The sequence below is a fragment of the Canis lupus genome, chromosome 26, assembly GCF_003254725.2.
Source record: "Canis lupus dingo isolate Sandy chromosome 26, ASM325472v2, whole genome shotgun sequence".
In the NCBI taxonomy this organism is placed as follows: Eukaryota; Metazoa; Chordata; class Mammalia; order Carnivora; family Canidae; genus Canis; species Canis lupus.
In genome coordinates this window covers 9,199,368-9,222,398 of record NC_064268.1, presented here as the reverse complement: position 1 = coordinate 9,222,398, position 23,031 = coordinate 9,199,368, and the positions used below count along the sequence as shown (strand labels likewise).

Here is a 23,031-nt window from a genome sequence, read left to right as displayed (position 1 = left end):
AGCATAGTACCAAGTGATCAATAAATGTTGGCTGATATTATTCTGCTATTTAGATAAACTAAGTGCTCAGAAAACATCTAACTAAATCAGTGATTCTAAGAGTTCTGGATTTTACAGGTCAATAAAAATATCACCAAAAAAAGGAGAGAAGGCGAGCAACACAGTATGGCCAAGTTTTACTGCATCAAAGAGAAACATTAAAAACCACTCCCTTTCACCCTAAAAGATAGGGTATTTGAACATTAACAAAGCAAAAAAGGCGACAATAGAATCAACACGTCTTTAAAATACATGTGAGATGCCTGGGTGGCTTAGTCAATTGGGCATCCGACTTTTGATCTCAGCTCAGGTCTTGATCTCAGATTTAAGAGTTCAGGTTCAGTGTTGGGTTCCATACTAGGTGTGGAGCCTACTTTAAATAAATAAATAAATAAATAAATAAATAAATAAATAAATAAATAAATAAAGTAAAAACACTTAAAAAAGCTCCCAGAACTATATCTATTTTGAAGCAACGAAAAAAACTCTCACAAACATAAACCAGCACTGGTCTGAAGCTGAGTTTTAGAAATGAGTGTCTGAGCCACTACACACATGCATAGCTAGCAGGGCCTCTCCTTTGATGATCAAGCAGAACTCAGTTCCTCTCCCACCCTGGCCCTCAGCCCCCAGCCCTAGGGGAGCCATGATTAACACAGCCCCAGACTTTGGACCAGGCCCAGGCCGGGAGGAGACTCATCTGATTAACCTGCCATCAGCAGCAGACAGACAGCCCGGAGCCCGGCGCAGACCATTCAAATAATGATCATCATAAACAGCCCATTTGCAACTAAAAAGAAATAATTTTAATGAGCTTGAAGCAGATGATGGATGCAGCTGAGGCTCAGGCCAATGCACAGAGAAAAGGAAGCTGGGATTGAGCTGCACCCAGGACCAGGAGCAGCAGGAAGAATCTGGGGTGGGGTGGAAGGTCTCTTCTGGGGAAGATGGGATCTACAGCCCTGCTGCTTCCCCACCTTAAATGCCAACTGCCCAGGGAATGCCCCTAACTCTGAGAGGGTATGCTGTTAGTGTGTGGGGCAATCTTGAGACCTAGGATCTCCAAAGCACTCAGAGTCTCGGCATCTATGAACCAGAAGGAAACTGTGGGGTTGTCCAGTCCATCATGTCCAAACTTCAACCACACATACCCCTCTGGCATGCACTTTTGCCATATGGATAGTCCACATGAATTACTATTTAACATTTATTTTTAATTGGACTCTTATTTCTATCTTTTTAATTGAGACATGTTTAAGTTCAATTTTAAGACTGAATTTTTACACCTTTGCAACCATTGCCCAGATCAAGATATAGAGTTCATATTCCTAGCACTTTAGAAGGCTCCCTTGTACCTCTTTGTGAGTACATCCTAAATAAAGGTAGCCATTATTCTGACCCTAGCATCGCAGATTAAGTTTGCCTATTCTTGACCTTCATAATGACTCCCCCTTATTTTTAACCTAAATAAGTACATTTTTAAAGCAAACTTTTTTATCATTAGAGAATCCTAGGTCATAAACAGATGGCAGCCATTGAAATAAACTACAATGAAAACAAAGCCTTGCTGTTTGTCTTTGTTATAAAAGGAGGTCAGTTACCAAGTGCTGGAGAGGTGTTAAAGGTAGGGTTAGCATCATGCAGACTTTCCTCTTATTAGAAGGAGGAGAAATGGAAGGGTACTGAAAAGGAATAAGTATTCCTCCTGGCATGAGTTGATCCCTCTAAAGCCAGGTCAATTAGCTGCTTACAATCATCTCATGTCCATTGGTCAATGTCCCACACTTCAACAAAAATTAACTCAATTTTATTCTGCCATTTTAAAGATGAGGAAACTGAAACACAGTCTAGACTGCTGAAGTTACACAACTGTTTAAGAGGTTGGATTTCCTGAGGGAGAAAGGTGGTTTTAGGTGGGGAGGAAAACTTGTTTATCTCCAGGGAGGCAGGCTGAACATTCTCAGTTAAACCGTGTCTCCCAAGCTGAAGGGAAAGAGAATCTTACAAGAATACTTGCTTTTGAAATTTAACACCCGATCCTAAAGTGTCAACTACGTATAAAACTTTGGGCTACATGCTATGTTCTCACAGGAGGAAAAACATCAGACACAACCTGAGTTGTGTTACATGTATGTCGGTCCCCATCATATTTTCATACTCTTCTCAGCTCCCAAGACAACCCCACACTCATACATGTCCCCCAAAAGCCAACTCCAAAAAGACATCTTCTAAAAAGAATGCAGTTATTGTTGGGGTTTGGGGACTAAGGAAGTGAGGACCTTAGGTATTACTGGGTCCCTGTCAGATGGTCCCTCTCATCTTCCTTTCTCCTCCTTTCCTTCCCAGCCAGACTAGATTCCTTGAGGTTTCCAAATGCACCAGCGTCTCCCAACTGTATGGCTCCAGACTTCATTCCCTCAGTCCAGATGATTCCATTCTTTCTTTGTAACTGATCTTACTCATCCTTTTGTCTCAGCTTCAATGTCCCCTCTTCCAGAAAGGCTTCATAGACCCTCCCTTCCAAGTCCAGGCATCTCCTTTGTGTTCCTCCTAATCCTTTCTGATATTTGTCCTATCAGAAAATGTATGATAAAACAATATCAGATTTTATTTTTTAAAGCTCTAGAACCTTGTCTTCAAATGAAATCTTACACAGACAGAAGTTCCCTATAGAAAACAAGAGCTCATAGCTAATGTTTCTGAGTTCCTATTAGTATATTTATGCTAATATCATGGAGTATACTAAGTACTGTTATATACATTATCTCCTATAAGGATATGTGGCTGAAGTGATGGTTGAGATTCCAGGCGAGGCATGGAAAACCAGTATGAGCAGTGGTTATGACTTCTTTTTTTTTTTTTTTTTTGGTAGTTTTATGGTTTTATTAACACAAATATGACGCGCACATAAGCTGTTTATTCATTTTCTTCGCTACGCAGCCTGGCATTGGGATTGGTGACTCTGATGGCCAGCTGGGCTGCTCTTTCCACAATGGCTTTGAGGTTCTTGGAGGATACATTGTGAGCAATCTCTGCACAGTAAGATTTGTTGCACATCAGCAGCACTTCAAGCTCCTTGACGTTGTGGACTAGGAACTTCCAGAAGCCACTGGGCAGCATGTGCTTTGTTTTCTTGTTGCTCCCGTAACCAATGTTGGGCATCAAGATTTGGCCCTGAATCTTCTGCGTACCCTATTGTCAATGCCTCTGGGTTTCCGCCAGTTGTGCTTAATTTTGACATATCGGTCTGACTGGTGCCGGATGAACTTCTTGGTCCTCTTTTTAACGATCTTGGGCTTCACCAGAGGTCTGAGGGCAGCCATGATGCCCAGCGATCGATGGCTGCCACCTCCGCAGGCGGCGCCGAGGAAGAGAGGGGCGGTTATGACTTCTAATATAGTCACTAACTCCCCCAAACACACACATGGAACTCTGCTTTCTTTTTACTGTAGACAGATCTAACCAGAGATGTTGTGCCCTCATCCATCTACTCACCTGTCCATCCATCCATCCATATTTCCAGTGTGCCAGACATTAGATAAGGGGGAGGGCAACAATGAGTTAGATATAATCTGTATCCTTTCAGAGTTCATAAACCAAAGTAGACAAGCTAGGGCATAAATAATTATGGTAAAAGGGGACATAGGCCAACTTGTTGAGACATCATCTCCAGTGTGTGCTTAGAGGAATGAAACCCTAATATATCTTCTGTATTGCCTCTGAGGGGGTATGGAAAAGGAAGGGGCAAGGGAGGGGTAGAGTTTTACCTACCTCTTCTAATGAAATCACTGTGTGGTTCCAACTTGGGCAGGGGCTGCCAGTACCCAGTAAGGTGTAAACTATGATGGAAACCCTGTATCCCACATCCATCCAATCACCCATCCATTTATCCACTCATCCATATGTAATCCATCTAATTAATCATCCATCCATCTAGCCATCCATCCACCCCCATCTATCCAACTAATTACTAGAGCCACAATTCTGTGCGAAGTACAGTGCCAGGTACTGGTATACAAAAATCACCAAACACAGTCTCTGTTCTTGAAGAGTTCACAGTGTAGTGGAGAAGACAGGTTGGTTCCAACACTGTGTGCCTAAATATGATAAAAGAAGTATAAAGAAAGTACAATGGGAACACAGAGAGCAAGGTGACTTCCTGTGACTGGGGGGAAGGGTCACCAAGATGAGAACATTTGACCTGGGTCCAGAAGGATATGTGTGTCAGACAGAAGCTAAGCATCCCAGGCAGATTGATCCCAGTTAACAAATTATTACAATAACCCCCTAACTGGTCTCCCTGATCCTGTGTTTACTTTTATTCTCCTTAACATGTGTCATATCAAATACACTATGTACTTCACTTACTTATTTTATTTGTGACAATGAAAACTCCATGATAACAAGACAGATTTTATGGTCTTTTCTTCCATATTATATATTCCCTGCCTAGAAAAGTTCCTGATACATAGCATGCACTCTAGAAATGTTTGTTGGTGAAATGAATGAATGACTGACTGACTGAATGAATGAATGAAAGAATGCTAGGTATCAGAAGCTCTGAAAGAGCCTGGTTTGTCTGGGAAACAATGATATAATTTAGAGCCCACAGACCTGCATCCAAACTCTGGCTTTGAATTCACTAGTGGTGTAACCTTGGACAAATGACTCAACCTTAACTTCTATGTCTGTAAAATGGGAATAAAAATTTGTACCCATAGGGTTATTATAAAGATCCCTTGAGAACCAGATTCCAAGTAGGTAAAGTAATTGGCACAATGTCTAGGATCTTCACTGTTCACACTCTCCAATGGAATGTCAGTTCCTTAAGCTAAGGGTTTTGCCTATCTTGTTCACCGCTGCAGCTGGGGGTTCTAGCTCAGTGCCAGGTGCATAGTAGGCACTCAATCAACATTTGTGAATGAATGACTCTTAGCAGATAGAAGCATGAGAAGTCCTTTGTAGCAGAAGCAAGGTGGGACCCTCTCTGTGCACGCCAAAGGTCTCATTCTGCATCTTCAGTCCATGGAGCCATTCAAGGCTTGACCATCAGTCTCGGGCAAACACTAAGGAGAAGGGTTTCACGAGATGCCATGGGGCATGGTGGGAGTGGCACCTGCAGAGGGGCCCCTGAAGCCAGCTCCAGGAGGAGGCTGCAGGATGACCTGGGATGGAGGGCCCATGCCAGCCTGCCATGAACAAGATGGATGGCTCCGCAGCCCGCCGAGATGAATAACTGAGCTGCAGCTGAGAGACAGCCTGGTTACCAGAGCCATCCATCACTCTCCACGCCGTATGTAAATTTCAGATGCCAAGATGTATCGGGCCAATTATCTGAGGCAGGAGCAAGGGGTGGTGCTAAGAGAAAAAGTTACCTGCCAAGCTAGCTTTACTACATTCCATCAGCTGGGCTGGGGTGACAGACAGTTCACATTCGGGTCAAAGAGCCCATTAAGGGGAATGTGGCCAAACCTCGAGGCCTGGGTGTATGGGTGAGGTTGCCAACACTTCTTAGCAAACTCCCAGTGCAGTGTTAACAATAATATGATAACTGCCCCATAGAGGGCTTACTATACATATACTAGCTCCATGCTAACTGGCACACAAAAGTTCATTTAAATTCTTCCAACAGTGCTTGCACGCAGCAGATTCTCTAGAAACATCTGTTGGGGAGCAAACGAATGGTCTGTGATGCAGGTGTCATTTTACACATAGTACCTGCAGAGAGACAAAGCCACTCACTCATCCAAGGTCATATGGCTGGGAAGTGGCATCATGGGGACTTGAACTTATGTCTTTCTGGATTCTTTCCTCCAGATGCTGACATGGCAAACTTTCTCTGACCTGTCTGTCCTCAACAAGGACTCATGTGACTTGAAGACCAGGAGCATGGCTGGGCCTAATCATTCTGTCTGTCCATCTGTTTGTCCTTCGATCTATCGATCCATCCATCCACTTACACTCAACTGTTATTTAAGCACCTACAATGTTGCCTGGAACAAACCAGACCCAGATCCTGCCCTCACAGAGCCACAGGTCACGGGTCACAAAGGCAACACAATTACAACTGTAGTCCATCAGGCCCTCTTAGCAGGCCTCACAGCTCTGGCTTCCAGAAAATCCAGGTGGTAATTCGCTTCTCATTGGAGGCAGGCCAAGAACTGACATTTGGCAGGCAGTGTGGGTTCAAGTTCGGATGTTCTTGCTTACTAGCTCTGAGAGCTTGGGCAGACCACTGGCTTCTCTGCTGCTAAGCTTCACTGCTGTTAAATGGACTCACAGCATCCACTCCCTCTTGGTGGTAGAGGCAGGATGAGAGGCTTGTGGTTGGCACAGGCTCCAGGCTGCAGGAAGTGCCTGGAAGGGCTGGGTGCTCAAGGGCCTAGGGTGTTGCTTGAGCTGGAGCCAATGCCAATGCTAAGGCCTCAAGGGAATGGCAACTTTCCATGCCCTGATGCTGGGCTGAGGCCCAGAGCTGGGGTGGGGACACTGTTTTCATCAGCAAATTCTGTCAGCTGGATCTAACCATTTCTCTTTTTCTCTACTGTTATCGCCTGCCTGGGTGACTGTAGGAGCCTCCTTACTGGGCTCCCTGTCACCCTCATTCCCTTCCCCATCTAGAAGTCACAGGGTTGCTGCTAAACTTGTATATCCTGTTTCTCCTCTGCTCAAAACTCTTCCATGCTCGCACTGACTGGGAGCCAAGACCAAAGCACTCACCGCAACATCACAGCTTCACGTGATTCATCTCTAGCCTCACTTCCTTCTATTTCTGTTTTGCTCACTCTCCTCCAGCCACATGGGGCCCTTGCTGACTCCTGAACACATCAAGCACATTCCTGCCAGAGGGTCTTTGTACTGGCTGTTCCTTCTGCCCAAAATGCTGGGTTTTTGTTTGTTGGTTTGTTTGTTTGTTTCAGAATTCCACATGGATCTTTCCTTTGCCTCCTTTAGTCTGGGCTCTTACATCACCTTCTCACAGGGGCCTGATTCACTATCCTATTCAAAATAACAAGCACCTCCTTCCTACTTCACCAGTCCCTCTTTCTGCTTACTTTTCTCCAAGTCACTTGTTATCAGCACATTTATGAGGGTGCTTCTCTTATTTGTTTACCATCTGTTTCCACTGCCCACCCCCCTCCAATGTCAGATCCAGAAGGACACAAACTTTGTCTGTTTGGGTCACTGATGTATCCCCAATGCTCGGCTTATAGTAAGTGCTCAATACTGTTGAGTAAATGAATGTATAAATAAATGAGCAAATGAAAGGTGGGATGGCCAACGCTGGGCCCCAATCTCCTTCCCCCTGTACTTGCCCCCACTCGGTGCTTCGCCCCACCTTCAGGGCTCCATCATAGCCCTAAACATCAGGCAGGAAAACAAGCCAGCTCTTGCAGCAGGCAGGACCTGGAGGTGGCTGTCCTTAAGAGAGGATGCCAATCAAACACCTAATTATCTCGCCACGAACTGGGAGCCACATCCGATCACTTCCTCCTGCCCTTGATTGCTGCTTTATATTCCGGAGTTCTCAGAATGCAAAACCTCACAGCACCAGGAAAATAAAGTAGTCCTCACTCTGGCGGGTGTCAGGTGAGGAGCCAGGGGTCCCTGGTGTTCCTCTCTTAGGGCCAACACATCTGGTCCAGCTGGGCGAGTTGGTCAGGCAGCTGCCCTCTGTGTGCTTCACCCACCTCTGTTAAGAAGGGGGAATCAGGGGATCCCTGGGTGGCGCAGCGGTTTGGTGCCTGCCTTTGGCCCAGGGCGCGATCCTGGAGATCCGGGATTGAATCCCACGTCGGGCTCCCTGTGCATGGAGCCTGCTTCTCCCTCTGCCTATGTCTCTGCCTCTCTCTCTCTCTCTGTGTGACTATCATAAATAAATAAAAATTAAAAAAAAAAAAAGAAGGGGGAATCATATCAAGTAATCATTCATTCATTCACTCATTCATTTAATCAAAGGTTCACTGAGCACCTACTAAATGCCAGGCACTTCCTAGGGGCCACAGTGGTGATTATTCATCACATCACAGGAACTAAGTGCTTATTATATGGTGTTGCTTTTCATGTCTTGGTTCATCTCATCTCTGACAGCTGGGGAAAACAAGTCTTAAAGAGATGATGTCACTCATCACAGTCAGGCAAAAGCAATGCTGGGCCTTAAATCTGAAACTCTCTTCTCCAAACCAGGGCACTACTTCTAAAGTCTGTACCATTTTCAATATCTTTTCTTAAATTCATTTTTCTGAGCAGCCTATCCTTTGAAGTGGGGGTGGACTGGGTGTGTAAGAAAGTCTCTCTCTCTCTCCTTTTTACGCACCAGTCCATCTCAGAAAGCTGTGGAAAAATTCACTGATGTACAGGGCTAAGGTGATGACTGGTGTACAACCCAGGTGGAGAAGGAAGTATTGATAGAGAGCCTGCTGTGTGCAAGATAGGGTTTTAGGAGCCTCGAGTAGCTCGGTGGTGGAAGATGAGAGGCACGCAAAAGCACAGGAGTCCGAAGAGAAGTGTGTGGGGAGAAAGCTGTAGCAATAGAATATGGGTGCTGGCATCTGAGGAGGAAGACCCATGGGCCAAGATGTGGAGGGTGGAAAACCCAGGCTCTGCTGTGGAGTGAATGACTGCCTGGAAACATATTAGGGACTCCTGGAAATTAGGGTCAGAAAGCCATGAGATTAAGGCAAAAGTAATTGGAAGCCAGAGAAAGCTGTTCAAGCAGAGAAGGGCCCTTGCTTCAGGCAACTCTGGAAAGCCACATTGGCAGGAGAATGAGCCTGGAAGCCAGGAGAGCAGATACACTGACTCCTGCTACCTGCCAGGGAGGCGAGAGTGAGTGGGGGCAACAGGTAAGAGAAAGAGGCGATGAGTGTCAGGACTTCCTGGAAAGGAATTGATGCCACTGAGCAACTGGGAGGTTGAAGGCAAGACAGAGAGAGAGGGCTCTCAAATGGAGGCAACTGGGCACGGTCACACACGACTCATACTCGGAATCCCGGGCCTGCACTGGCTTGGCCCTTAATTTGCTGGTTAACTTTGGCAAGTGCGACCTCCCACTGCCCCACTGTTTAACTCATTAAATAAAAGCAAGATATCTCGAGGGGTTACTGGGAGGATATGAAGAAATGTATAGATGCAATTTCTTCCTAAACAAATGGGAGGAATTAGTGTTAGTAAATGTCTAGTGGAGTCTAGTTTTGTAAGTGTGAAGATGGAAACATTTTCAAAGAAGAGTATTTTGTAGGGGTGGTAAGGGGGAAGAGGGAGCCAGAGTTCAAAGTAAATGCCCCCCTCACCCTGTTCTGTGGGTGTACCTGACTCCCAGGGACATCCCTGAAGACCAGCCCTAATTTGGCTGCATTCCATATACTGTGGCTATTCTTTTTATGATTGAAAGGTATTTATTTATTGAGATGCCACCTCCAGGAAGGAGGTCCCTGATTGAAGGGGGCTGCCTAGGCAGGATCACCTGAGGGTTCCTGCAAGACTCCTCTACTATTCAGATGACCCCACAACTCAATCTCCTATCTGAGACTGCCCTGACACCTCAATAAGCAACCTAACTAGCTGTTTCCTGTTCAGGGTTCCAGTCTTATGTCCACACCAAGGTGCGTAGGGTACTAATGCATAATTCTTCCATTTGCAGAGTGGAAAGAACAAAAGGGGTGGAAGAAGAAAACAACTTTTTTTTGGGAATTGTCTCTTTTTATCTACCCATATTTTATTAAAATGTTTATTATAAACATTAATGTGAAATTCCCACCAAGGTGGCTTTAATTACCTGAAACGGACCAGGGACTCCCTTACACCCCCTACTGCTTTCCTAGTGCTCTAAGTAAAGTGATGGACAGGGAAGCCCATATGAGGCAGGCACTGATCTGATGAGGAAAGTTCTAAGATGAAACTCAGACCCTTACCACAAGATGGGGTGTCCTGCTCTTTCCCCAAACCACAAAAGCCATTTTCCAAAAACAATACTGATAAGACCCTTCTCTCCAAATGTTCTCTCCCCATACCAGAAAGGCCTTTTATCTCTGTACTATGAGACATAACAAAATTTCCCCCTACCAACAGACACACAGTCTATACAGAATTGGGTTTTACTGTATTTATTGATAAAAAGGAAACAGAATGACAGACTGGTCTGACCTAGACTAGGGACTGTGGACATCCTTTCTCTTCTCCTCGCTCATCTTGTCTATTTTCTTTTTCTAGAGCGCCTAGAGAGGCCCCAGGACACACAAAGATTTTCCCACTGTTGGGCTTAGATGAAGACTTAGGAGTGTGGGCTGGGCTTGAATCCTGATTCTGCTAGTCTCTAGCTGGAAAAGCCTAATGCCAGAGCCCCAACTTCTTGATCTATAAAATGAGGATGCTCCTGCTTTGTGAGCATCATTTGAGCTGGAGGGATGGGGGATGGACATCAAGTCAAGCAACCCAGAAGTAAGAGTACCAAGAAGCAATGTAGAGCACTGGGCTTGCAGTAGCCATTCAGCCCAGGGTTCAAATCTTGCCTGCTGCACTTGTTAGCTCTGACCTGGGCAAGTCACTGCACTTCTCTGAGCCTCAGTTTCCCCACCTGTAGCATGAAGAGAATAAAAATACTGAATGAATCCCAGCCAAGTACCTTAAATATCTCTAACTTGTCCAGAAATAATAACCACCCCCTCTGCCGCCTTCATCCAAGCTGCCACCATCCCTCGCTTGGACTATTTCTGGGGCCTCCTTCCTTCTCTCCCTGCTCTCACTCTTACCTGCTACAAACCCATTTCCATGTAGCAGCTGGAGTGAGCTGTTCAAATGTGAATCAGTTCTTGCCTCTCCCTGGCTTGAAACTCTTCCATAATTTATTTGCCATGGGCTTAGATTAGAATCCAGACTCTCCTCACTGGGGACTACAGGGTCCAGCCAATGCTCAAGGTCCTGGCTTTATGTGGGGGGCTATCTCTCCCTCAATTCTAGACACTTTGAGTTTTCCAATGCACCAGCCTCTACCCCACCTCAGGCAATTGCAAAAGCCTGTTCCCTTTATTTGCAATCCCTTCCCCTCCCCACAACTCCTGTATCTTGTCAGTGGGATCCTCCCTGCCTCTACTCCCCCAAATTTCAGAGTAGATCACCCCTTCCTTGCTCCTTTTTCACAGAGTATTCATCATCTTTTGCAAAGATAAGCTTATTTGCATATTCCAGCATCAGCCTCCTCTCTAAGACTAAAAGCTCCAGGAGGGCAGGGACTTAGTGTGTCTTGTTTTCTAGTCTCAGCATCTAGGCCTGTGCCTGGCATAAAGCAAAGCTTAATGGACATTTCTTTCTTTTTTTTTATTAAAGATTTTAAAGTAATCTCTATGCCCAATGTGGTGCTTGAACCCAACCTCAAGACAAAGAGTTGCATGCATGCTCCATCAACTGAGCCAGCCAGGTGCCCCTAAGACCGATCTATCTATCTATCTATCTATCTATCTATCTATCTATCTATCTATCTATCTATCTATCTATCTATCTATCTATCTAGTCTTTCTTTCTTTCTTTCTTTCTTTCTTCTTTCTTTCTTTCTTTCTTTTTCTTTCTTTCTTTCTTTCTTTTTTCTAAGATTTTATTAATTTATTTTATTTGAGAAAGAGCACACTAGCATGAGCAGGGGGTGGGGGAAGACAGAGGGGAAGGGAGAGGAAGAGAGAAAGAATCCCCAATGGACTCTGCTCAGAACCCACCTTGGGGCTTGATCTCACCACTCCAAGGCCATGACCTGAACTAAAACCAAGAATTGGATGCTTAACCAACTGAGCCACCCAGGTGCCCCACTCCTAGACATTTCTTGAATGAGTATTTCCCTCACTGAATTTCCTTGTGTTTCAAATGAATATAATAACACATATGAAAGGGCTCTGATAACTACAAAATGTTTCACACAAATAAAACAAAAACAACAGGGATCCCTGGGTGGCGCAGCGGTTTAGCGCCTGCCTTTGGCCCAGGGCGCGATCCTGGAGATCCGGGATCGAGTCCCACGTCGGGCTCCCGGTGCATGGAGCCTGCTTCTCCCTCTGCCTGTGTCTCTGCCTCTCTCTCTCTCTCACTGTGTGCCTATCATAAAAAAAAAAAACAAAAAAAACAAAAAAAAAAACACAATTCTATAAGAGTGGAAAGAACTTACTTTGGGACCTAGAGGCAGGAAAGGAAGAGCAAGAAGAATTAGGAGGAAAAGGCAAAGCAAAGCAAGGCGGGGAGAAAATTCAGGATTAATGAGATGGAACTAGTGGGTTCCCCCAGACAAACTTGTGGGGCTGGTGGTAGAAGGTGGGTTTGGCCTGGCAGACAGACAAGCTCTCTCAGGTGATTCCAGACCAGCCTGCACTGCAGTCTTGTTCCTGCTGAGTTGATGGGAAAGCCATTTCTGCTCTCACACAAAACAGACCACTGCTGGCACTGAACCTGGTATGTTGTCTAGCCAAACTTTCTTTCAGGTGCAGGAGAACAGATTTTGCCATCCCAAGATATGCCTCTTTGGCTTATCAATTATTTTAGGCTGATTATTTTAAAGAAACTGAAGACACAAGAGAAGCTCTAAAACTGGGTAGAAATTACCCTTTTGTAAGAGATATTCAGACTTATTAGGGAAATCTCTATTTGTAAGGGTGTCTCCCTTTCAGTACCAGAAAGAGGGGGAAAACTCTCCATCTCTAGAAACTGTTATCAGTGGAGAAGGCAGGAACTGAAATCTGTATAACAAGCTCATCTACTTTACTGAATCACCTCTTATAACAGATCCTCCCCTCCCTGAATCTTTTGTCTTTAGCTGAAAATGGTATCTAAGGTGATGGCTTTGGCCATTCAGGGAGTTACTCAGTATTCTAGGGTCTTTCCCATGTATAAAGGACATGTAGAAGTTATTAAACCCTTGATTGTTTTTTCCCTGTTAATCTGTCTCATGTCAATTTGATTCTTGTATCAGCCAGAAGTCTTGAAAGGTAAAAGAAAATCTTTTTTCTCCTCAACACAAGGAACTCTCATACTGCTTACATTCTGCTCACTTACAAGCCAATGGCATTCATTCACTCATGAAACATGCACTTGAGCACCTACTCTGTGCTAGGTACAAGGTCACTCACTGCCTGTGCGGTACTAACAATGTAGCATCTTAGCTTTTATGGATGAGGACGTGAAGTCAGGACTTACATGACATTTATATAGGCCTGGGGACCAGGTTGAATAACAAAAATATAAAGACAACAATAACAGAAACTGATTTTTTTTCTGCATGTACTCAGTGATAGACACTGTGCTAAGGGATTTATATTCATTCTTTGAGTCTTATAATAGTCCTTCAAAAATGATGTTAACATTCCTATTTTTCAAATGAGGGAACTTAAGTTAGGTCACAGACTTGGTTTAAAGCTACAGGGCTGGGATTTGAACCTTGGTTCTTCTGGTTCTAAGGACCATCTATGCTCTTTTCCTGACCCCATAGTATACCTTGACCAAAATCCCCAGAGCAACTTCTGGGGCTGGAAAGTACTTTCCTCTCCATTCTGAGGCACTAAGTACTATCTAGACATGTTATTCCAGGATGGATGCAGACCTATAAACCCTGAGGCCCATGCTTATCCCAGCTATCTGTGATTACAAGAGCTGAACTCAGACATTCCTCATAGAGATTCATCAAGGACCTAAGACATATTGAGCAATGGCCTTGAATTTCCAGAACTGTACTGTCTAATATGGTAGTCATTTGCTTCTTGTGAGGATTTAAATTCAGTACATCTAAAGTAATTTTTTTTTTTTAGAAAATCAGTTTCTTTTTTTTCTTTTTTTCTTTTTAAGATTTTATTTATCTATTTATTCATGAAAGACACAGAAAGAGAGAGGCAGAGACACAGGCAGAGGGAGAAGCAGGCTCCATGCAGGGAGCCCGATGCGGGACTCGATCCCGGGACTCCAGGATCACGCCCCGGGCCAAAGGCAGGCGCCAAACGGCTGAGCCACCCAGGGATTCCCCATCTAAAGTAATTTAGGTGAAATACAATTACAAATTCAATTCCTCAGTTCCACAAGTTAAATTTCAAGGGCTCAATAACCTACCAGTGCTAGTGGCTACCATATTGGACAGTTCAGAATACATATTTACATTATCATAGAAAGTTCTATTGTACAGTGTTGCTTTAGAACATCTAAGATGTGTGGTTTTGTTCCTATGCATTCCATGCCCCCTGCCTACCATTCATCTCTTCAAGTTGCAACAGCTCCCAGAATTCTCAGGTCAAAACCTGACTGAAATCAGGGACCAAAAATACATACTCAAATCTCAAGAAGACAGAACTAAATGCTGGTGAAGATGTGGAGCAACTGGAATGCCCAAATAGTGCTGGTGGGAATGCATGGTCCAGCCACTTTGGAAGCCAATTTGGCAGTTTTTTAAAAAGTTAAATATAAATCAGTCTTATGACCCAGTAATTGCACTCCTCTACTCAAGAGAATTGAAAATCTATGTTCACATAAAGACTAGTACATGCAAATTCATGGCAGTACTACTCACAATAGCCAAAAAGTGGAAACAGAACAGCTATCACCTGATGATGAATAAACAAAATGTGGCCTACAATGGAATATTATTTAATAATAGAAAAGAACAAAATACTCATACCTGTAATAACACGGATCAACATTGGAAACATAATATGAAGTGAAAGAAGCTGATAGAAAAGACTACATATTGTATGATCCTATTTTATGGAATGGCTAGAAAAGGCAAATCTATAGACACAGAGAGTAGATTCTTTGTCCTGGGGCTAGCAGTGGAATCAAGAAGTCATTGTAAGAAAAGAAAAAAAAAAAAGAAGTCACTGTAAGGGCACAGACATTTTGGGGGAAATAGAAATGTTCTAAAACTGGATTGTGGTGATGGTTGCACAACTCTACAAGTATTAAAAGCCACTGAAATGTGCCATATACAATAGGTGAATTTTACTGTATGTAAACCATATCTCAATAAAGCTGTCTTTAAAAACTCAAAAGAAATCAGAAATAGGTAGGGAAAGCTATGTTTAGCTGCCACTTATAATCATAAAACTCATGGGAGCTTTCTTTTTGGAGCCTCTCTTCATCTTTGTACTGGACCATCATGACACTGACAGATATGGACAAGTCACTGGGTGTCAGGCTCTGTGGTCAGCATTTTACCTAAAGTGGTTACTAGTATCCCCATATCATAGATAGCAAAACTGAGGGCTCAGAGAAGGTACTACCCTGGCTCAAGGACACAGAGTGTGGCACAACCAGGGTTCAAAATCGTGTCTCTCTTGCCTCTCACAGTCCAAAGGATGTGGCATCCAGTTCTCTCAGCAATGCTGGTGGGAGCTCAGAAGAACAAATTCCATTCTGTGCCCTTGAAACCTTGAGCAGGTGGCTGGTTTCCCTCCCTCATGTTACCTGACACCTTGCCAGGTGGCCAGGACCCATGGGGTCAGTTTCAGATGATTTTTATTCTAAAGCAATGTTTTGTGCATTTCTTTCTTTCTTTTTTTCCCTAGGGGTTTATAAACTCTGTCTTTTCTGTATCAGGTTGAAACTTAGAATACAGGTTGTCAGCCAACATGCCAGGCATTTTTCTAAAAATAACCCAAATTGGTTAAGCCATTTTTAAGCGATGGAACAGTCAGGAGAGGGGGGAAAAAGTTGTTGGGCAGGAGGAGGAGGGAGGAATTTTAAAGGTGATTTCAGAGGCTTTTTTGGAACAGCTTCAAACTAAATATAAAAAAAAGTCTTGTCTGAGTAAGAGGAACATGGATCAGTGGCTGCAGATGCTGGCCACGGGATGCTATGTGGTTTTCTCTGGCGCTCTGGGCCTCAGCCTGGCTCCTCAGGGTGGGCATTTCCCTGTGTATTATTCTCCAGAATACCCCAGGTAGAATGTAGACAGGTAGACAGAGAAGTAGGAGGGAGGGTAGAAGTGGGGAGGGGAACCGGGCAGAGTAGAGGACTGTCTTCAGGAGTTGGAAGGACATGGGAAGATGGGATCCCAAAGGGCACAATCAAGGCTGGAGTTTGCTGCTCCCTCTTGGGCAAGACCACCTAGGTGCTGAGGGTTTCATCCTGTTAATGTTAAGTCAAACTTGCATCTGAATGTACATTCATTCCAATGTGCTAACCAGTTCCCAGCAGAACTCAAGGGAGGCAGGGGCCTGGCAGGTGGTATTAAGGAATCAAGGGGTAGGAAGGGCATGGCAAATGAGACAAGTGTCTCTGTGAAAGTGGCCAGTGATACTCAGCTCTGGCTAGTGCCACATGGAATTGTGGGCCCAGTAGGGTGAGAGAGTCTGAATCTGCAGAAGAGCCCGAATCCAGATTTTTAATTTGAAAATCTCCCGATTTTTAATTTTTGGCAACAAATTCAGAAAAAATCTTAACAATGCAGTTGGTGCCAAACAAAACAGATTTACTGGGGGATTTGGACCTTGGCCTGCCAGTTTGCAAACTCTGGTCTAGCCTGTTAATTACATGGGATGGAGAGAATAATAACAATGATGACTTATGTTCACAGTGTGCTTAGGATGTCCCTGGCCCTGTGCTAAAAAAAAAAAAAAAAAAACCAGGGAGATAGGCTCTGTTATTTCCCTTTTAAAGAGAAGTACATGGAGGCACAGAAAGGTTAAGTCGTTTACCCAAGGTTGCTCAACTGAGGTGTCAGGGCTGGACTCAGGCCAGGAGTCTGGCTCTGGAGCCTTGCTTTATTTTTTTAAAGATTTTATTTATTTATTCATGAGAGACACACAGAAAGAGAGAGAGAGAGAGAGGCAGAGACACAGGCAGAAGGAGAAACAGGCTCCATGCAGGGAGCCTGACGTGGGACTTGATCCCGGGACTCCAAGGATCATGCACTGGGCTGAAGGCAGGCGCTAAACCGCTGAGCCACCCAGGGATCCCTTAGAGCCTTGCTTTAACTAAAAGGTGATTGCAAGCTACGTGGCCATTGGTGTGACATGTCCACTCTGTCCTGTAAGATCAGAGACCCCCGGAGATGAGGGGGTCCTTAACACTGCCCAGATTCATCACCCACACCTTTTATCAGCCCAAAGAAGTTGGGGAGGAGCCCAAGGGTGAGAGCAGCATGTGGAATGTGGGTTTATTTCACTGTCTACTCCATCCTGGCTGCTCAGGGCTCAGATGACCCTAGCAGGTGGTTAGGAAGATCAATGCAGCTTTTCAGATGGGTGTCTCCAGTTTGTGCACGCTGCCCACAGGAACCAGCTTCCCTCCCATCCTACCATTCTATGGAGGTAGGGGGCGGAGGCTAAGCCACAGGGTGGGGCTGACCACTAACTCTGTCCTCTAGCCAACATGAGGTCCCCAGGCTGGCTCACCACCCCCACACCTCCAGTTCCTTCCTCCCAGGATCCCAAACAAGGAGTGGGTTCACGGCAAAACGCTCATTACTATTTCCATCCTGCTTTTTTTTTTCTAGCAGATGTGCGGCCATTACAATAGCAGGAAGAAAATAGAAAGAAATTTCAGAATTTGTTCTCCAAAGATATTCAAATTAGTTAATCAAGGGGCTTATTATTGCTTCTCTTCTCCCCCCACCCAGCTATCCATGAGGATAATTGATCAGCTGCTAATAACTGATTATACTTCACAAGTGTTTTCTTATACCCATTACCAGCGTGTTTAAAGACATTTTGTAAAGTTCTAATTATCCCAAATTGTTCCACTGTAGAAAACACCTTTGGAACAGTCTGTCGTTGGCCATGCCAGGGATGCCGTGCTGGGTCAAAGCGTATTTGGAGGTAATGATGTGCAGCCTGGAGAATCCCATACCCTTCCTCCTCTCCTGGACTTCTGCATCCCTCCTCCCTTCCTCCAATCCATTCTCACAGGGTGCTAGGATGCTGGCCCCCAACCATCATCCCTTAAAGACAGGCCAGCTCCAAACTCCTTCCCACATACTTCATTCATTCACTCACTTACTCACTGTTTCATTCACTCATTCTTTGTCTTCACTCATTCATTTTTTCATTTAACACAGTAGTTCTCAAACTTTTGTTGTCTCGGGACCTGCACCAGTGCTGGAAGGTCGCGAGATTGCCCCAAAGGAGGGGGTGATGCTGGTCCTGGAATGTGAATTCTTCACATTCCCCAGGTGAAGAGGGGAAGCACATGTTGTTCCTTACAGGCAGAAGGAGCAGGAAATCCAAGAGCCCAGAGGTGAGGCAAGGCACAGCAGATTTCAGCAAGTGAGAAGAGAGAGATGGCAGTGAGCGTGCCTGAGCATCATAACAACACAGTAATAAAAAGGACAATAAAGAACAGAAGGTGGCTACATATGTCCACTGTGGACTGGATACCTTCTTAGCTTCCATGTATTATGTCATGTTGCCCCCCCCCCCCCCCAACAGCCCCACTAGTTAAGCACCACCTTTACCACTGCTGTATGGCTGGGGAAACTAGCTCAGACAAGTCAGCAGTTGCCCAGCACTTGCCCAAGACTGGAAATGTTCAAACCTGCACACGGCTGGCTTCAGAGACTGCAGGACGGGCTTCTCTGCTGTTTGTTCTTGAGGGGTGCTACGGGGCAGGAGAAACAAGGCCCTTGGTTCCTAGAAGCAGGGTTCCTCGTAAATCTGTGACACCAGACTCTCCCTGACAGCACTGCAGGGGCAGGAAGTGAAGGCAGTGAGCAGTCAGCAAGAGAAGTTGGTAGGACTGAGTGTAAGGAGCGTCTTAGTAGTAGCATGGGGAGAAACCCTGGAGGGTGTAGGGTCCAACCACAGGATTCATGCACATGCCAGACTAAACGCCAGGCACCAGGCTGTGGGGGACAGGGGCAGAGCACATGCAAGGCTGAAGGCTCTTAAGCAGATCGAGAGTTAAATCAGGTTCACGAGGACATGCACATGGAGACACACACAGCCTGACTGCCTCTGTTTTGCCTTGATTCCTCCAGGCTATGGGGCTGAGATCTACCACCATCAGAGGTGCATCTTTGCGAAGATACAAATGGTCAGATGATTGGCTTACAGTGCCAGGCAATTCTAGGGATGCTAAAAAAATATATTGAACTAATATAGTGGCCAAAAAACATCAGAGGTAGAAGGCATCAGATGTCAAAGAATATAAGTGTTAAGTGGACCTTGGTTTGAACAGCTGGGGCACGGTGGGGGTAGTAGAGGAGCATCTACCATGAATGTGGGGAGAGGCCCTCCCTTTGGAAGGTCAGTGATAGGAGTGTGAGTGTGTAAATGAGCAGGCAGCTGATAGGACGCATAGCAGACCCTAACTTGCTTACGTTGGACAAAGTGGGAATGTGTCCCCATTCTCTGCAAGTCCTGAGTGGTAACTGCTGAATTAAAAAGAACAGATAAAATAAGACTGCAAAGGAAAGGCCACAGAGTGGGAAAAGGTATGTGCATTTTACCTAATAAAGGACTGAGTCCAGAATCAGAACTTCCTAAAACTTCATTAAGAGAGAGATGACATAATAGAAAAATGGGCAAGACACTTGAATTAGCACCTCCCAAAAGAGGAGATTCTAACAGCTATGAGCACTTGAGAAGATGCTCAGTCTCATTAGTCATCAGGGAAATGCAAATTTAAGCCACAATGAGAGACCTCTACATATACACCAGAATGGCTAAAATGAAAGACAGATAATATTGAATGTCAACGAGAATGTGGGGCCGTGGGAACTCTCATACATGGTGGAGGTATCAACTGTTATCTGGACAAACAACTTGGCAGGGTCTGCTAAAGCTAAACATGCCACTCTATGACCCAGCAATTCCACTCCTGGGTACACGCCTCAGAAAAATATGTTCACCAAAATAGAGCCTTGCTATTTGAAGTATGGTCATGGACCAGAAGCATGGCTTTAATGAGAACTTGTGACAAATGCAAAGACTCAGGACCCCTCCAGACCTACTACATTGGGGTCTTTATCTCAGATCTAGATCACTAGTTGATTCATGAGTACATTAAAGTTTGAGAAGTGCTGGTCTGGAACATTCATAGAAGCACTATTCATAACAGCCCCAAACTGGAAACAATCCAAATGCCTATTAACAATAGAATGTATAAATAAATGTGAAATATATATTTACCCAGTGGAATACTACAGCCATAAGCATCAATGAAGTACAAAGACAAACAACAGTATTGATAAATCCTACAAATGTAAAGCAAAAGAAGCCAGATGCAGAAGATCACACAGTGTATGATTCTATTTATAAAAGGTATGAAAATTGGCACAATGAATTTGTGTAGTTAGAAGTCAGGATAGTGGTTATATGGGGGCAATGACAGGAAGGGGTACAAGAGATGCTTTTTGGTGGCTGGGAATGTTCTGTTTCTTGATCTCAGTGCTGGTTCCATGAATGTGTTCAGTTGTGGCAATTTGTCCAGCTATATGCTTATGATTTGTACACTTCTCTGAATGATTGTTCTGGAGGATGGGGGGGGGGTGGTCAAGAGGAGAGAGGACCAGCTTTTTTTTTCTGTCCAAAATACTCTGGAATCTGCCCACTCTTGCTATGTCAACTGTCACCAAGCCCTAACCATTGCTTGCCTAGACCTGTATAGTAGCCAGTCAGGGACTTCCCGTTGCCTCTCCCTCTCAACAATCAGTTCCACCACAGCACTCAAGGGTGCTTTCAGAAACATGAATCAGATCCCACCACTCCCAGGCTGAAAATTCTGCAGTGATTTCCCACTGCTTCTGGGGCTGATGTCCCAGATTCTGCCCAGGGCCAGTGAGCACATTGTGATTGGGCCCTGCCACCTCTCTGTCCTCATGCCTCCTGCTCTATGATCCAGCTACTCTGACTTTCATTGGCCAAACATCTGATTACCTCAGGGCCTTTGCAACTGCTGTTGCCGGTCCTTGCCTGGACCTCTCTTCCCCTAGATTTTCCTACAGCTGTTCCTTCAGACCATCCTTGACCATCAGAACTAAATGATCTTAGCCCCAGGTAGCTTCCTTCATAGCACTCCTCATATGCCTCTACTTCCTTTGCTCAACATCAATGGCAGGGTCCGTGTCTGTCTGATTCAATGTTGTGTCCTGGCCTGTAATGGCACCTAGCACACACAATGCCTGTCTCCTTGGGCAGAAGGCAAAGAGCTGGCCCTCCCTCCCACTGGCTCACCCTGCATACTCCAAAATCCTCTTCCCACCATTTCTCACCTGCTCTTTATTTCTTTTTTTTTTTTTTAAGAGTTTATTTATTTATTCATGAGAGACACAGAGAGAGAAAGAGAGGCAGAGACACAGGCAGAGTGAGAAGCAGGCTCCATGCAGGGAGCCAGATGTGGGACTCGATCCCGGGACTCCAGGATCACACCCTGAGCCGAAGGCGGTGCTAAATCGCTGAGCCACCTGGGCTGCCCCTGCTCTTTATTTTTGATGTTGTGGATGCTTTGTGTTAGTAACCTATTTACTGAGGTAGAACATCCCTTTAGAAAAATGCATGTAGCAGGTGCTCAATAAATACTTGCTGAAGGAACAAGGCAGGAAGTGGGCTCAAGCCCAAAAGACATATTTACAAAGCATTCATAAGCACCTCCTGACATGCAGTTGTCATTGATTTTAACGGCTGTGCCACAGTTTGGTTGGTCTACTGTTAAGGTTTTGAAAATATGTCCTTGGGGGACATAAGAAAATGAGACAGAAAGGCCAAGTTTAAAAACAGAGTGACTCAGGGAAAAATATCTAATCAATGGCTTTTAGGTTGTGGGGTGACTGGCAGCTGTGCCTGCCTCAGGCTCTGTGCAACCTGGTGCCCTTAGCCGACTTGAGCTAGGCAGGGGCAACTTTGCTGTGGGAAGGTGGGGGGAGCCATATGGCCAAGGGGTGGGGTTTCAGTGAAGGTCCTTGGGGGTCACCTGGGCCTCCAGAGAAGGACTAGAAATGGCTTTCAGGGGCCCCAGCCCCACTAAGGGCTCTGGCCTGGGAGTGATTAGCTGTATTACAGGGTAGGACAATAATGTCTATAAATAATTTGTTCTCTTTCTCTGGTTAGCAAGTTTCATTAGAAAGTGTGGCATGGGTAAGATCTTTTAATATGTTCTTTGAGAAATCTTGCCTCAACTTTGAGGGTGAGGAGGATGCAAGAGACTCCGGAAGCTCTTCATTAAAAACATAGAAAGGAATATTTCTTTTTTTTTTTTTAAAGATTTTATTTATTTATTCATAGAGACAGAGAGAGAGAGAGAGGCAGAGACACAGGCAGAGGGAGAAGCAGGCATCATACAGAGAGCCTGACGTGGGACTCGATCCAGGGTCTCCAGGATCACGCCCTGGGCTGCAGGCGGCACTAAACCACTGTGCCACCGAGGCTGCCCTGGAATATTTCTTTCTTGAACTTTCCCTTGTACTGTGCAAGGTTTTCCCACAGGTTGTCTTATATACTGACCACTTACTGTGTGCAAAGCCCTGTGGTAAAGGCTTACCATACATAATGCCATTCATGGTTATTAACCCCATTTCATAGATGCATAAACTGAGGCTTAGAAAGGCTCACTGTAGTGCCAGGAATGGGCAGAATAGGAGGCTGAACCCAGACCTGAGTATGCCCAGAGCCACAATGCCAGTGCCTCTCCTGCCCACCTGCCTCATGGGATGCTGTGCAAATGGGCTGTAATTCCCTCACGGCAGGCCGCTGTCAAGACCACTGGGACTAATCTGAAGGGGCTCCCATGGGTGAGAGGTAGGATGATTTCAGCATTAAGAAGGAAATTGCAATAGATCGAATCTATCAAAAGAGAACTCCAATCTAGGAGTTCGTAATAACACAAAATGAAAGCCTTCCCTGGTCACTTCGGGGGATGCTGGAGAACCAAGTCATTGCTTTGAATCTGGTAAATAAAAGGAAAGAATCAAGCTTACATCTTGCCTTTATTGTGCAAACTGCACCCCTGGGTGACTAAAGAGCAGAGAAAGAGAAGTTTCTCTCATTAGATACATTTCAGCTAAATAACAGTAAGGAATAACAGAATTAGACCATTGCC

General features: G+C 45.0%; 1 protein-coding gene and 1 pseudogene across 17 annotated transcripts in view; both read right to left on the bottom strand.

The window, feature by feature from the left end:
* The window catches only part of CUX2 (cut like homeobox 2), a 283,331-nt gene that overhangs the window by 104,723 nt on the left and 155,577 nt on the right, over positions 1 to 23,031 (bottom strand). The gene's annotated exons all lie outside the window — the stretch shown is intronic.
* LOC112676547 (60S ribosomal protein L32-like) lies at positions 2,937 to 3,437 on the bottom strand (annotated as a pseudogene).